Source organism: Bubalus kerabau, chromosome 15 (genome assembly GCF_029407905.1).
Source record: "Bubalus kerabau isolate K-KA32 ecotype Philippines breed swamp buffalo chromosome 15, PCC_UOA_SB_1v2, whole genome shotgun sequence".
Taxonomy (NCBI): domain Eukaryota; kingdom Metazoa; phylum Chordata; class Mammalia; order Artiodactyla; family Bovidae; genus Bubalus; species Bubalus kerabau.
The window spans coordinates 42213913-42230610 of NC_073638.1; the positions used below are offsets into that span (position 1 = coordinate 42213913).

The window sequence follows — 16698 nt, forward strand, 5'->3', positions numbered from 1 at the left end:
GCTCCCATCTGTTTCCTCTCTGAGCCTCCGCTCAGGGACTCTGAGCCCACGAATCTGGTTCTGGCATCTGACCTCTGAACCCCTAAACTGTGCTGCTTCTCTCTGCCCATTTGGGGGTCAGGGCAGGTCCCCTCGCTGTCTCCAGCATCCCACCTATGGAGCAGACCAATACTGTATCCCTTCCACAAGCCACCTTCACCAGGAATGTCAATCCGGTTTCTTTAAGGAGGGTTTAAAGAGAGACGTGGTTTCATCAGGCAGACAGAGGACGAAGGTTGAGACAGTGCCCGGCTGCTCTCTGGCAGGGAGAGGAAGCACTTTCAGAGGAGGAGGGACGCTGAGCAGCTGGGGGCAGTCACTCTCTATGCCTCCCGGTGTTCTCATCTGTGAGATAAAGGGACTAGACTAAGTGGTCTCCAAGGCCCTCTCAGTTCTAAGCACCGTAATTCTAGGTACCAGTGAGGTTTCTGGTTCCAGGAGGGCTTGCTGCTCTGGTCTTCTCTGTGGCCTGCGGATCTAATTCATAACACAGACAGGAAGGAGGAAAGCAGGCTGCTTAAAGGGCAGGCTATATAGAGAGGTATTCTACAAAACCTCTGCGGGCCCTTAGACTGTGAAACCAATTTCCTCCTTCCTTCTGCCACCAAGGCCAGGCCTTTCCTGGGCCTCTCTCACCCCTCGGGGCCTGAGTGGGAGGAGAGAGGCAGCCCAGGATGCAACTGTGCTGGTCTGTGGCAGCAGAGACCAAGATAGCATCCTGCAAAGATGAAGCGGAACGGCTTGCTGTGGAGATTTCCACACCCTGATAGCAGAGAAGAGGAAGCTGGAAACCATCAGAGCAGAGGCCAGAGAAGAAGGTGACAGAATAAAGAAATGGAGAGAAAGAGCTGGACCCAGGAGGAGCTGTCAGGGGTGAACAAAGCTGGACCAACTTTGTTCCCCATCCCCCAATTCTAAGGCCCCTGTCAAGTGCAGCTTTCCAGATCTTTACAGTATTCCAGGCAAGGGGCACCAAAAGCCGTAAAGCATTCAAGCATCTGAAAGAGCAAGCCCACTTGAGAAATTGCTTCTAAGAAAAGAATCTGAAGGAAGGAAAACGCACAAAGAAGTTTACCTGCACTCTTCATGGAAATAGCTTTAAAAGGTTCAGATGAGAGCATACTCACTTGAAAAAGAACATGAAGCAACCAAAATTATAATCATGAGGACAGCACCATCACATAAAAAAATACCTTGTGAGATAACAGCAAATGAAAAAACTAATACATGAAACTGTTCCCAAGCTTTGATTACAATGATACGAAAATGCAACCCCTTATGGACCAGGGCTGCAAGAAACACACTTAAATGACCAGATGGCAGGACTGCCAGTGGGAAAGGCAATATCTGATTTTGATCGTTGATGCTACTGTAATGTCATTTGCACAAAAACAAAGAAAAGAAAAAGAAAATGAATAGACTCAAGAGTTCCAAAAAGAGAAAAATATGAAAACTAATCAAATGTCTACATCCCATATTTTGGTCATCAGGGTCCTCTCCCACCTACTCCACACCAGAAAGAGGCCAGTCCAAAAGGAATTCCACCTTTAAGACCCATCTCTGCATTAGCTTTAGCCCTTTAGCTATGATAGCATCAGAGGCTGCTCACCACCGCCTCCTTGCTGCTGCTGCTAAGTCGCTTCAATGGTGCCCGACTTTGTGTGACCCCATGAATCGCAGCACACCAGGCCTCCCTGTCCATCACCAACTCCCGAAGTTCACTCAGATTCACGTCCATCGAGTCAGTGATGCCATCCAGCCATCTCATCCTCTGTCATCCCCTTCTCCTCCTGCCCCCAATCCCTCCCAGCATCAGAGTCTTTTCCAATGAGTCAACTCTTCACATGAGGTGGCCAAAGTACTGGAGTTTCAGCTTTAGCATCATTCCTTCCAAAGAAATCCCAGGGCTGATCGCCTCCTTATACCCCTCTAAATACACACAAGCATGACCCAGCCACATCCCCTCAGAAGTGGGCCACTTGGGGGTGTCTTTTGTGTCTGAGGGCTCTTATGCCAGATCCTGCCAATTTTTCCACGAAGCATTTTTGTGTACTCAAGTCAACCAAACATACTTTACAGGATGCATCCTTCTACAAGTGAGCTTCCTTTTTCTTTAGCTCAAATAACTTAAGTCAGTCTTTTCCATATTGGGTCTCATTAGAAGTCAATACCTATTGCTATGAAACAGGTCCTGGGGTCAATAATTAGGGAAATGCTGCATTCCATAGCCTCTTCAACCCGATTCATGGGGCACACCAAAGACTTGAGAATCACAGAGTACCATCTCCCCATAGACCTCTTTGTGTCAGTATCCATATGAATCCCCTGCAGGACTACTACCAACATCTTAAATAACTGGTGAAGACTACTCCATGACTTAGAGTTGACCGAGTAACCCAGCCAGGGTGCTGGGCTAAGTCAGTGGGTCTTAGGAGCCTTCTGGATATTTGCTGTCTTCTGCACATCATTGGCAGACAAGTCCCACCTGCCAACCCCTTCCTCCAGAGCCTGCCTCTCTTCTCAGACCCAGAGACCCCGGCCAGGCCAGGCATGTGGAGGAAAGCCCAGCAGAGCTTCAGCTCCAGCTGCTAGTTCAAGCCTGACTTTCAACCACTTGTCAGCTGAAGCCAGCATGCCTGGGAGGGTGAATTCACTCGCATCGGCTTATGTCGTTGTGACATACAATACCACACCCTCCAGTGAGCTTGACGGCAAAGTGTCCCAAAGTTAGAAAGCTGTAATATGCCACCAATTTCAACAAACAGGCACTTTCTCACGGTATCACAGCCTCTCCAGAAAAGGGGCACAGTGCATCTTAAAAATCCCCTCACTACACAAATGAAGCTGTTTCTCGCTCCTGTCAGTCTCCCATAGTCAGAACCCACGACACAGACCTGAGCCTGGTGCTGGGGTCCCCATGGCTGCTCCTGAGGATGCCATCCAGGTGACGCACTCGGACCAAAGGCTGCGTGCTGCCCGGGAGGCTGAGCTGAGTCAGTGTGAGTGCAGCTAGCTAGCTGGGTTCTGTCTGCTGCTGGGGTGGGAGGTCTCTGCTTTGCATATCTGTGAGCAGCCCTGAGCAACAGCAGGATACGTCTGGGCTGGAAATTCTTCCGTGAATATGAAATGGAAGTGGAAATTTTCCAAGAGTCCTAAAAGGGCCCAGGTAATGCCAGCTATCACGGCTGCTGTGTCCAGAAAGCAGTGTCCTGCCCCCACTCACAGCCCCCTTCAGAGCAGGAAACTCAAGCTGCTGCCGCCCTAAGCAAAAGTACATTCAGCCTTCCTGACCAACCGCAGCTGATAAGCCACCCCCTCCCTCGAACGTCCAGACCCCTCCTGAAAGCTGAGCACTAGCTGCGATACCATCACCTGCGCCGCTTCCCTTTCTAAACTCCAATTCAGGCTCCGCCTCGCGACCAGGCTCATCTTACGAGCCTGCCCTAGTCCGCTCAGAGGGCCCCCCGCCCCGAAGCAGCCTTCCTGGGAGTACCCCAAGACTGGTGGTGCTGGGAGAGGGGGCTCTGGGCCAGTTGCCAATGCGAGCCCCTCCCCCACCTGAGGGAAAGGACAGAAGCTCAAGGGGAGAGCAGGGCGGGAGAAGGTGAGGATGAGAGGCTGCCTCGATCGGCTCCTTTCCCGGAAGGGAGCTGCACATCACAGATGACAGGGCAACCTGATCAGCTCAGCCAGAGCAGCGGGCCTGCTGGCCCACCCACCCACCCCCGGGAAAGAAGTGCCTCCCATCTGCCCCAGCCTCCCCTCCTTACTGCCGCTGTCAGCTCCCACGTGGGCCTCCAGCTTGGAGAAGCCTCCTGAGGGCCGGCTGGATGCAGCCGCCAGCAGCTGCCGGGCTCCCTGCCTCAGGTAACCCACGGAGCAGTCCAGGTGGATCACTACAGCCTCCCAGGGCGCGAAGTCCCACTCCTCACCCGCCCTTTAGGAGAAGAACAGTCCTCTGTGGGGAAGCTCACAACAGACACGCGGCCTCCCAGGGACTTAGAGCAGCGGCGTGGGTCTGGGAAATAACCATGAGCAACAGGGCTATTTCTGTGGTGCTGTTGAAACCCTGGGGAGAAGCGCCCAGAGAGGACGGGGCCACTTGTTTACTGGGAGGCTGGCTTCAGCCCTGGCTTGGGCCTGAGTCACCTCCTCATGTCCAATCGTGAGGTTATGCCTTCCTGAGCGGCAGAATAATTCCTGTGTGTACAGAGTGGGATTACAGGGTTGACACACGATCCTCGGGCTGCTGCTGGGCTTTAGCTACCCAGAGATTAGGACCCACCTGTCCTCACAGCTGTTTCATAAACAGCGCGAACAGCAGGCTACAAGCAACGTAGAGGGACGGTCATGTGTATTCATTAAATAATTAAACGACCTTAAAATGAAGGGGGGAAAAATACCTGAGCCTTTAGTACTATTTTGCCAGAGGGAGGAGAGGCAAATGATTCCTTTGGCAGTGTGTTTGGGGCGGGAGTGGGGTTAGGATGGGGCTGCCATGGAGCATCCTAGCCCATGCATCTGAGAACCGACTTGGACCTAGTCTTATTCTAGATCTTTTAACCAGACCCTGGAAAGTTCTGGTCTAAACAAGCGTTTTCCAAAGTGTAGTCTGTAGAACATAAAATGCCAGAAGGCTTACACAGTACCGCATACCATAGTCCTTCATGGGAATTCACACACACGATTCCTAATAGCAGATTCTAGACATTTTGAAATCCTCTGGTCAAGAAAGCTGCTTGAGGGGACTACTCTGATGGTCCAGTGGTTGGGAATCCACCTGCCAATGCAGAGGACATGGGTTCGATTCTTGGTCTAGGAAGATCCCACACGCCGCAGGGTGACTAACTCTTCACACCACAATTACTGAGCCTGTGCACCCTAGAGCCAGTCAGTCGCAACAAGAGAAGCCACTGCACTGAGAAGCCTGCACGCCCCAACTAGAGAGTAGCCCCCGCTCACTGCAACTGGAGAAAAGCCCATGCATAGTAACGAAGAGCCAACGGAGACAAAAATAAACAAATAATAACTTTTTAAAAGCTGCTTGACTTTGTTTAACCCAACACACTTATTTGACCCTTCCACCACTGACACCCTAGGGAAAAATACCTATGCATATCCTGGGCATAGGCTTTGGAAAACGCCTTCCACTTTGAGCCTTCATTTTCCAATCTAGAAAAAGCTGCCTTCCCAGGCCCCAGTGATTAGCATCAGATCTATTCCATCACATCCAAAGAGAGATGGGCGGCAGCCCCACTACAATGACACAGGCTGGGACAAAGACCAAGGGTCCCACTGGAGGGATGCAAGACCCTCCAGAAGAGCAGCAGCTTTGAAGGAAACTGTGGCTTTGTCTTGGGAGAGCAAACTTTGCTGGGGAACTAACAATTCCTCTTTGAGCCTAACACATCCTCTGCTCCTCCTTCCTCCAGAAGTCCCCCTAGACTGAGGAGCACTGGTCCCAAACTCAAAGCCCTTTACCTTTTGAAAGAACATTAAGACAATCTATGATACTACTGAATGGAAGAATATACTGCTAATGATATAACCAATAGGGGGCTAATAACCAAAATATATAAATACCTCATTCAACTCAACATCAAAAATACAAACAACTCAATTAAAAAGTGGATAGAAGACCTCAATAGACATGTTTCAAAAGAAGACATACAGATGGCCAACAGGCACATGAAAAGATGCTCAATATCATTAATAAGAGAAATGCAAATTAAAACCACAATGAGATATCATCTCCCATCTGTCAGAATGGCTATCATCGAAAAGACCACAAATAAAAAATGTTAGCGAGGATGTGGAGAAAAGGGAACCCTCATACACTGTTAGGAGGAATGTAAATTGGGGCAGCCACTGTGGAAAATCAAAAAGCTAAACATAGAACTACCATCAGTTTAGTTCAGTCGCTCAGTCGTGTCCAATTCTTTGTGACCCCATGAATCACAGCACGCCAGGCCTCCCTGTCCATCACCAACTCCCAGAGTTCACTCAAACTCACGTCTATCGAGTCAGGGATGCCATCCAGCCATCTCATCCTTTGTTGTTCCCTTCTCCTCCTGCCCCCAATCCCTCCCAGCATCAGAGTCTTTTCCAATGAATCAACTCTTCGCATGAGGTGGACAAAGTATTGGAGTTTCAGCTTTAGCATCATTCCTTCCAAAGAAATTCCAGGGCTGATCTCCTTTAGAATGGATTGGTTGGATCTCTTTGCAGTCCAAGGGACTCTCAAGAGTCTTATCCAACACCACAGTTCAAAAGCATCAATTCTTCAGCGCTCAGCTTTCTTCACAGTCCAACTCTCACATCCATACATGACTACTGGAAAAATCATAGCCTTGACTAGACGGACCTTTGTTGGCAAAGTAATGTCTCTGCTTTTTAATATGCTATGCTAACTTTCTTTCCAAGGAGTAAGCATCTTTTAATTTCATGGCTGCAATCACCATCTGCAGTGATTTTGGAGCCCCCAAAAATAAAGTCTGACACTGTTTCCACTGTTTCCCTATTTATTTCCCATGAAGTGATGGGACCAGATGCCATAATCTTAGTTTTCTGAATGTTGAGCTTTAAGCCAACTTTTTCCAAGGCAAACCATTCAATATCAGAGTAATCCAAGTCTATGCCCCAACCAGTAACGCTGAAGAAGCTGAAGTTGAACGGTTCTATGAAGACTTACAAGACCTTTTAGAACTAACACCCAAAAGAGATGTCCTTTTCATTATAGGGGACTGGAATGCAAAAGTAGGAACTCAAGAAGCACCTGGAGTAACAGGCAAATTTGGCCTTGGAATACAGAATGAAGCAGGGCAAAGGCTAATAGAGTTTTGCCATGAGAACGCACTGGTCATAGCAAACACCTTCTTCCAACAACACAAGAGAAGACTCTACACATGGACATCAGCAGATGGTCAACACCGAAATCAGATTGATTATATTCTTTGCAGCCAAAGATGGAGAAGCTCTATACAGTCAGCAAAAACAAGACCAGGAGCTGACTGTGGCTCAGATCATGAACTCTTTATTGCCAAATTCAGACTTAAATTGAAGAAAGTAGGGAAAACCACTAGACCATTCAGGTATGACCTAAATCAAATCCCCTATGATTATACAATGGAAGTGAGAAATAGATTTAAGGCACTAGATCTGATAGAGTGCCTGATGAACTATGGATGGAGGTTTGTGACATTGTACAGGAGGCAGGGATCAAGACCATCCCCATGGAAAAGAAATGCAAAAAAGCAAAATGGCTGTCTGGGGAGGCCTGGAAGCTATGAAAAGAGGAGAAGCAAAAAGCAAAGGAGAAAAGGAAAGACATAAGCATCTGAATGCAGAGTTCCAAAGAATAGCAAGGAGAGATAAGAAAGCCTTCCTCGGCGATCAATGCAAAGAAACAGAGGAAAACAACAGAATGGGAAAGATTAGAGATCTCTTCAAGAAAATTAGAGATACCAAGGGAACATTCATGCAAAGATGGGCTCAATAAAGGACAGAAATGGTATGGACCTAACAAAAGCAGAAGATATTAAGAAGAGATGGCAAGAATACACAGAAGAACTATACAAAAAAGAGCTTCACGACCCAGATAATCACGATGGTGTGATCACTGACCTAGAGCCGGACATCCTGGAATGTGAAGTCAAGTGGGCCTTAGGAAGCATCACTACGAACAAAGCTAATGGAGGTGATGGAATTCCAGTTGAGCTATTTCAAATCCTGAAAGAACTACCATATTACCCAACAATTCCACTCCTGGATATAGATCTGAAAAAATGAAAATACTAACTTGAAAGTACCCCAATGATCAGAGCAGCATTATTTACAATCCCCAAGATATGGAAGCAGCCTAAGTGCCCATCAGCAATGAACAGATAGAGAAGATGTGGAAATATATACAATAGAATTCTCAGCCATAAGAAAGAATATTTTGCCATTTGCAATAATATGGATAGACTTGGAAGGTATTATACTTAAGTTAAATAAGTCAGACAGAAAAAGACAAATACTGTATGATATGACTTACATGTGGAATCTAAAAAGTACAACAAACTAATTAATATAACAAAAAGGAAACAGAGACAGTATAGAGGACTAACTAGTGATTACCAGTAGGGAAAGGAAAGGGGGCGGGACACAATAGGGGTAGGAGATAAAGAGGCACAAACTATTATGTATAGAATAAATAAGCTAAAAGCACATATTGTACAACACAGGGAATATACCCAATAATTTACAATAATTATAAATGGAATATAACCCTTAAAAATTATGAATCACTATGTTGCATACCTATAACTGATATAATATTATACATGAACTGTATCTCAATTTTTTACAATAGACTTTAAGGAAAAAAAGACAATCTATGATAACCAGGCCCAGGCCTGTATTTCCTGCCCAGGAGACCAGACTACACCCAATTTTTTATTTTCATTTCCATGATATAAAAACCTACAATATTTATTAGGTTCAAGGATGTAAAATTATTGTGCCAAATCAGGTTTTTACTACTTAACTGTCCCTTACAAAATCCCAACAAACAGGAAAGGCTGGAATCAAATTATGTCTTATCCAAAAAGATACCACTTCCCTCTCCCCAAAAGGATGCTGTGGCCTTGCCTATACAGGGTTCATTTTCTCCTCACTTCTGAGGTGTGCATAACTCAAAGAGAGGTTGGGCAAAGGGGTTTCGCTCACTATGTATCACCTTCATGACAGACCTTGCTCCTCTCATTCACTATTGAATCCTTATAGTAAGTATCAAGAAATACCTGTTGAATGAGTGAATGCATAACTTAATGAATGAGTCAATGAGCTTAGTGGTCAATCTACCTACGTCAATGTCAAGAGTCAGTACAGTATGTGGTTAAGAATATGGACTCAAGCCAGACTTCTCAGGTTTGAATTTTGCTTCACCACTAAGTTACGTAACCTTGGACAAGTTACTGATTTCTCTGGTTCAGTTTTATTCCCTATAAAATGGGGATAATAACAGTGCCAACCTCATAGGTTGCCATGACAATCGGTTAGTGTAAAGTGCTTAGAATAGTACCTGGCACATAATATGTGTTTTATAAATATTATCTCTTGACATCATCATCATTCTGATACTAGCTGTGAGAACGTCCAACAGAGAAAATGAACATGACCTTTCATCTAGACACCAAATCCTTTCATTCAGCATTATTTACTGAGCACTAATATGTGCCAGGTACTGTCTCAACTCCTATTTGGGTTCAAGAAAAAGGAAACCATGTTCAAATGTGAAACCAGATCAGGAAAAATAACCTTCTCCTCTATAAGTGATACTTCTTGCTGACTTTGCATGGCCAGCACTCAAGTCAGGAGCCCACCCTATTCAGGCCTAGCCCCTGCTAGATCAGAGCCCAAAGCCATGGTCTCCTGTCCTAAATATGCAGCAGCACACATTAGAAATAAGAGATTAATATTTGTGGGGGAAGAACCGAAAGACCAATGAGCAGCTTTCGGGGAGAGAAGATATTCTGCGTGCTTAACATTAAGGCTGTATTTTATCTGTTCATGATATTTTCAAGACCAGGAATTGATTTCAAAGCCATCTAAAGAGGGCAGACCTAGTGTGAAGACAAGGAAAGCAGAGCTCATCTCTTCAAAAGCTTCTTGACTTTGCTGAGAGTCCCTCACCCCTTACTGAGGATCTCTGAAGAACCGAGGTTGGGCTGAGGGTGGGGCTCAGAGTCCAAGAGTCTCCCTCAGGCCACTCAAGAAAGTACTGTAGTTCTTAGGGCAGCCCCAAACAGGCATCTTTAGAGCAGCTCCTCAGAGTTGCTGCCAGAGTTGTAGGTAGGTCAGGAGTAGGAAATGACAACCCACTCCAGTATTCTTGCCTGGAAAATTCTATGAACAAAGGAGCCTGGAGGGCTACAATCCATGGGGTTGCAGAGTTGGACACGACTGAGCAACTAAGCACAGCACACAACCACTCCAAACTAGCTATCAATACACTAGAAGGTGAGGGCTGACAGAGGCTCTATGGCTGCCTGGCTCTATGGCTGCCACTGATGCTTCAGTCAGGGGAGGAATTTCTCCTATGGGAGTTCCAGTTGCAGCCAATTTCTCCCTAAAGTGGCCAAATGTTGGTTACCACATCCAGGGGGATAGTCAACAAGGGCTCTGGACCATGCTGAAATTCCTCCTAGTGTTTCCAGCTTTCTTCACTCAGCTCCTTTGCTAATTTATCATCACCAAGGTTCCACTCACACACAAGGACCCAACAGTTAGGGGAAATGACACTCTAGTTAGCAAGCCTCTCCTACTCCAGAGGCCTCTGCCAGCCAAGTCAAGCAGTTCCACTGGCAAAGCAACTACCAGGAAGTTCAAGGGCATAAAGCAGACTGCCAGATGCAGTATACCTACCTCCCTTGCCTGGAAAGAGCCAAAGAGGTAAGGATGAAGGCCTCCAATGATCCCATCACCTTGCCATCCTGTCCATCCCCCTGCCTTCAGGTGGAAGTCTTAAGCTGTTGGCATCTGGCCAGTCCTCAAGCACCCAGAAATTTGTCCAGGTACTTAAGCGGCGGCAAGTCCCAGATCCCTTAATTTCTCTAAACCTTTCGAATCCGAAATCAGTCGCCAGGGAGCCGAGATGCGGCGGCGGGTTCACCCGAGGACTCTGAACCCTAGGCTACCACAGGGACTGGGAGAGGCCAGAGCCCTGGCAAGCGATGAGCCTGGGGTCGGAGCCACCTTCTCAGCGGGCGAGGAAGCCCAGGACCTTAGTTCCCACCCCGGGGCGCTCCGACTCCCGCCCCGGGCAGCCGGGGGCTGCGGGGCGTGGGCCCAAGGTCAGGAGCGCAGCATCGCACGCACTCACCGGGTTCAGGGGACAGGGCCATGCCGCGGGCCAATGGGGGCGGCCCGCAGGCTGGAACACAGGTGGCGGCGCGGGGCAGGGCGCACAGCCAACACCGCGGAAAGGCTGCCGAGCACTGCTGCCGGAGCGAGCCGGCCCCGGCCAGGCCTTGCCGACCGCTGGCGCCGGGCGGGAGCCTGCGGAGAGTCCCGCAGCAGGGGCGGGGACCGGCGCTCCCAGGGTGCGGTGCTGCGGCGTCCCGTGCCCGCCGGGAGGCAGGAGGAAGGCCACCTCCGCAGGGGAGAGGACCCGGGGCCTCGCGCCGCCCCAGCCGGTGACCTACCTGGGCGCGGAGCGGAGAGGAAGCGAGGAGCCGGCAACAGAGCGGTGCGGGCCGGGCCGCCGCCGCGCAGGTCTACCCTGCCCGCCGCCCGCCCACCGGGCCGGGCCGCCGCTACCTGGAGCGCCGCTACAGGGCCGCGCGGCCAACTGGAAACTTGAGCGCCCCAGGGGCGCCGCGGCGACGATGGGTCCCTCGGCCGGAAGCGCGCCCGCAGCCGCCGGGGGTCAGGACCAGTCGGGCTCCTTGCACCTCGCTTCGGCGGTCAGCCCCGGCCCCCAAAGCGCTCTCTTCTGTGTTCCGTCTTCCGAACCTCCTCCCCTGCCGGAACTTGTCCCAAAGAGAGATGCTGGGGTCACGGTCCCCAAACAGGTGACTTACTCCCCGGAACTGAGCTGACACTCCCTCTCGCCCTCTCCTCCAACCCTGGGCTTATGCACCCGCCCCTCCAAGTCCGCACTGACCTCTTAGTTGCCAGAAGCCAGTGAGTGCTTTGTAGCCCCTACTCGCCCCTCCCCAGCATTTGAACTTGCTGACCACACCTTCCTTCCTGGAACCCTTGGAGTACAGTTTCCAGAGTTGGCCCCCGCGGCCCGCCACAACCCCAGATTTTCAACATACCCCAATGATGACTGCTAGGTTCTCAGCCTCCAGGGCCTGGCTTTTTGTTGCAGCGTTGTTGGGTTTTCTACCGCTGAGCTGCCTGCCTCGTCTGGGGCTCTCACCCACTCCTATGGTTTTAACAACCTCCTGCCTGCTAATGACTCTTGAACCTCCTCATCATTCCGGAGTGCTCCAGAGCTGCAAATGGTCTATCCAACTTACTGGACACATCTCCACCAGAGGTTCCAAAGCCTGGGAAAACGTGTCCAAACTCAAACTCCTAATTTCCTTCCAGGAACGTGCCAGAACCTGCTCTTATTCCTGTGTTTCTGTAACCAAGCAGGATCCTATAGATGCTCCTACCTTCCCTGTCCTCCACCTGCTTCTTGTTTGTGGAAAACTTTAGCATCCTAGGGCTTCCCTCCTAGCTCAGTTGGTAAAGATTCTGCCTGCAGTGCAGGAGACCTGGGTTCAATTTCTGGGTGGGGAATCCTGATCCCCTGAAGAAGAAAATGGCAACCCACTCCAGTGTTCTAGCCTAAAGAATCCCATGGACAGAGGAGCCTGGCAGGCTACAGTCCATGGGGTCACAAGAGTCGGACACGACTTAGCATCCTAGGCCTTCCCTGAGTTCCCAGGCGCAGATTTAATCAGAGAAGTGAGAAAATGCTGAAACAGAGGAAAATAGACAAGTAAGATAAAATAATAATACTTTAGCTATAAAACAAACTCAAGAATGTTTAGCTCCTCCTGAAATGCTACATATAACATCTGAGCCATACCCTTGAGCTGTTTTGCAGACACTGAAATCCACACCAGTTGAAAAACATTAACTGCATGTTGATCAACAAGCACATAGACCTCCAACAACTGGAACCAGAAGGCTGATGACTTTGACTCCCAATTATCTCACCAATCAGAAGACCGTCCATGAGCTGTTCACACACCCTGTGACCCATTTCCTGTCTTTAAAAACACTTCCCTGCAATCCATCCGGTAGTTCAGGTCTTTTGAGCCTTAGCCGCCAATACTCCTTGCTTGGCCTTGCAGCAAATGATGCACTTCCCTTCACTTCCCAACAACCTGGTGTCAGTAGATTGGTGAATGGACCCAAGTTTGGTTGGGTAACATTTCAGCCTTCCGCATGACAGCACCACCACTCACTTCCGCAGGCCATGCTTGGGAGCTATTCTCAACTCTTTCTCCCTGTAATTTCTCACATCAAGTTGGTCACTATGGGGAAATGAAACTATTCATTAGTGTCCTGATGGTGCCAGCTGCCTTCACATCATCTGACTCCCGTACCAAGCTTTATTCCTTTGATGTCCTGGCCTGCTATTTACAATTTATGTGTGAGTTTTATGTACACGTAACTAAATAAATATATCAGGCACACTTGCCAGGTCACTCAGTGGTAGAGAATCGCCCTGCAGTGCAGGAGACCTGGGTTCAATCCCTGGGTCAGGAAGAGCCCCTGGAGAAGGAAATGGCCGCCCACTCCAGAATTCTTGCCTGGGAAATCCCATGGATAGAGGGGCCTTGTGGGCTACAGTCAGAGGGGGTCACAAAGAGTCAGACACAACTTAGCGACTCAGCACTCACAAAGACCATTAAAGGATTTGATAAAGATGAAACAATAATCTTAAATAATTTCATTTTTAATACCTTTTCCCTCTTTACTTTAAAGTTATTAGCAAAATTCTATTTAGTGAAAGCAACATGATTAAAAATGATTTTAATAAGTCTTACTTTAATATTTTATGAGACTAGAAAGTATGCTTTTAAGTTCAATTAATGTCAATACTTAGTCCTAATGGCTGTTATTGCAAAACGAAAACCTCACAAAGATAAATACACCCAAATAGAAGAATTTTATCTTTCACTACACTTATTAAACCATAATTCTCACTGCTTAAATTCCATCTAATATCAGTTTTGCAAATGTGACGTTCCCCCAGAAAACTCTTCTTTGTCCATGAAGCCTTCATTCCCAATGATGTTTTTGTTATCAAGCAAGTGTTCAATGCCTGATGTGTATAGGAGCCAATAATATGTCACTGGTTTTGAGGGGGAAAAAAATCTTTATTGTGAGGTTGACCAGCAGAGAGACAGGAGACAAAGCTCTCAAATCTGTCTCCATGATCCAGGGTTGGTGTAAAATTTAAAGGGTTAGGGGAATTTCAAACTTGGAAGCTGATTGGCTAGTCTTGAATCAGAACATATAAGCTAGTCATGCTACTGGAAGCCAGGTTTTCCTTATTGAATGACTTAGTTCTTTGCTTTGTTAAGGGTTCCAGTGGCAACCTTTTGATTCTTTGAGTTCTGTAGACTGAAGATTCTTGGTTGGGGGTCATCCTGGAGAGATGGTTTCCCATCTTGCACTGTTGTCTCTGTAAAATAAGTCAAGGTTTGATTGATGAACTTATTTGAAGGAAGCAGAACCAGTTTAAGCTGGTGCTGTTTCAACAGTCTAGTTGGGGAGGCAAAAACCAGTATAAGCTGGTTGATGTTTTAGAAGCCGTTTCATTTTCATCAGTTGTTTCTGGGGATATTTTTAACAATGGGATTTTTTAAACTCCAGAAACTCTTCTTTTGGAAGAATGCAAAATGGGTTTTAAAAGTGTACTTCTTAATTTTGGAGGCTGTGGCTATGCTAGTCTCTATAGTTGGCAATGAGACATTTCATTTTGGCATTAAAATCACATAATAGAAACAGTTCCAAACATCAATTTTCAAAATGCTTTCCCCATAACATGATTATTTTAGAGCACAGTCATATTAATTCCCAAAACATCACCTTTACCTTAAGGGATACATTGTGTGTGTGTGTGTATATATCATTGTGTGTGTGTGTGTGTATATATATGTGTGTGTGTGTGTGTGTGTGTGTGTGTGTGTGTGTGCCGGGGGGAGTGGGTGTGGGGATGTGTGTGTGCTTCCGTGTGAGCTCACACACACAGACAGTCACAAGCAAGAGGCCAGCAAATTTGAAATAACTGGTTTTTCCCTTTTTTTCATTATTATTTATTTTTCTTTGCACAGGATCTTCATTTCTGTGCAAGGGCTTTCACTAGCTGCAGCGAGCAGGGGCTACTCTTCCTTGCGGAGCACAGACTCTAGGCCCACAGGCTTCAGTATTAGCAGCAGGCAGGCTCTAGGATTCGAGGGTTTCAGCACAGAGGCTCATTAGCTGTGGCTCTCTGGCCCTAGAGCTCAGTAGTTGTGGTACAAAAGCTTTAGTTGCCCATGGCGTGTGGAATCTTCCCAGACTAGGGATCGAGCCCATGTCCCCAGTGGATTCTTATTCACTGTACCACCAGGGAAGTCCAATTGCCCTCTCCTTAAAGAAACACATCTTTTAATTCCACAACTTTTAAGTTCTTTCCCTTGGGATGATCAGTAAACCTTGACTAATATAAAAAATGTTCATAGTCTCATCCACATCCCATTATAAATTATTGTAAAGATTCTACTGTATTTAATTTTTTTCAAATTAACCATATTATCCACATCCTATATTTTGGCTCATCTAACTTCAATTTCTATATTGTTGCAATTTGTAAGTAAATGATGCCACTGATGAGTTTCATATGGAGTCCCTCCCTGCCCCCAATCCATAGTTTTGTATTCCAGTCTGGGCAGCCACTCCGTTGGTGGTTACTCTTACACATAAAAACTACAGCATATTATACTAGATATATCATTCACATTATAAACACACTTTTTCTTTAATAGAGCACAAAATGTATTCCCTTCTTAATGCCTTCATTGAAAAGACTGAAGTACAACATGTTAGCAACTGGCATCCGATCATATAGCCAACTTCTATGTGTTCTAAACCTTTCTCAAATACCTGATAATGTGTTTTTCTACAGAATGCCCTTTTATGTGTTGCCATCTTCTCTCTGTACCGCTTCAGTCACTGTAACCATGGCAAATAGAACAGTAGTTTTCTCCCAGTGATACTGACTGACATTTTGTCTTTTACTATTGAATAAAAAAGATTTTATTAAATAAAAGAGATTTTACTCAACAGGGATTCCTAAACATATTTATTACATTTAATAATAGTTCATAAAAATACACAACTAAGCATCACATGACTTGGAAAAAATTGTAGAGTTTTGTCTTCACACTCTGGGTGGATAGAATGCACGTATCTTGCTGATCATGATGGCATATTTATATTATTATCAGCTAATACCTCAAAGTCCAATAAACCCTGAGGCTGGTTGTTAACTGTAGTGATGTAAATCCATGTTTTGATTTTTTTTTTTAACAAATTTAAACTTTTTTTCTGATAGACTTCCATGTCAGAGATATCATCATAACGAATCTCATACAAATAGTAGGAAATTGTTAGCTCTGCCATTTTTTCTGAGTTTGCTTTTGCTTGCACTATCCATATTACAGTGTCCCTTCCAGTACCTGCACAGATACTAAAACCCATGGATGCTCTAGTCCCTTATATAAAAAGGTATATCTGCATATAACCTACGCACCATCCTCCAAATACTTGAAATCATCTCTAGATTACTTACAATACCAAATACTATATAAATACTATGTAAATCATTGCCAGGCACACTGCAAATTCAAGTTCTGCTTTTTGGAACTTTCTGGAAATTTTAAAAAGTATTTTCCATTCGCAGTTGGTTGAGTCTGCCAATGCAGAACCCACAGATACAGAAGGCCAACTGCATTTTCAGTCTTTGGATTTCTTTGCCAGAACCTTTTCAACCCACTTGTCCCTTTTGTGAGCATTAGTTAAATGATAGTTAGGTGATGTAATCTATCTAACCTGGGCTACACAAGTCACTTGAAAGTAACTGAACCAGTGAGGGTTTCACTGTCCCCCTCTCCCTCCTTTCCC

The 16698-nt window shown here is 46.6% G+C and overlaps 1 protein-coding gene across 9 annotated transcripts in view; it reads right to left on the bottom strand.

Annotated features, from left to right (window-relative positions):
* AMPD3 (adenosine monophosphate deaminase 3) overlaps positions 1–16698 on the bottom strand; it is a 296752-nt gene that overhangs the window by 39062 nt on the left and 240992 nt on the right. Inside the window, exon 2 of one of the 9 annotated variants that reach the window (XM_055548650.1) lies at positions 11844–11936. The gene's annotated coding sequence lies outside the window, so the exon portion shown is untranslated. The other 8 variants (XM_055548652.1, XM_055548651.1, XM_055548653.1 and 5 more) reach the window with 8 other exon arrangements.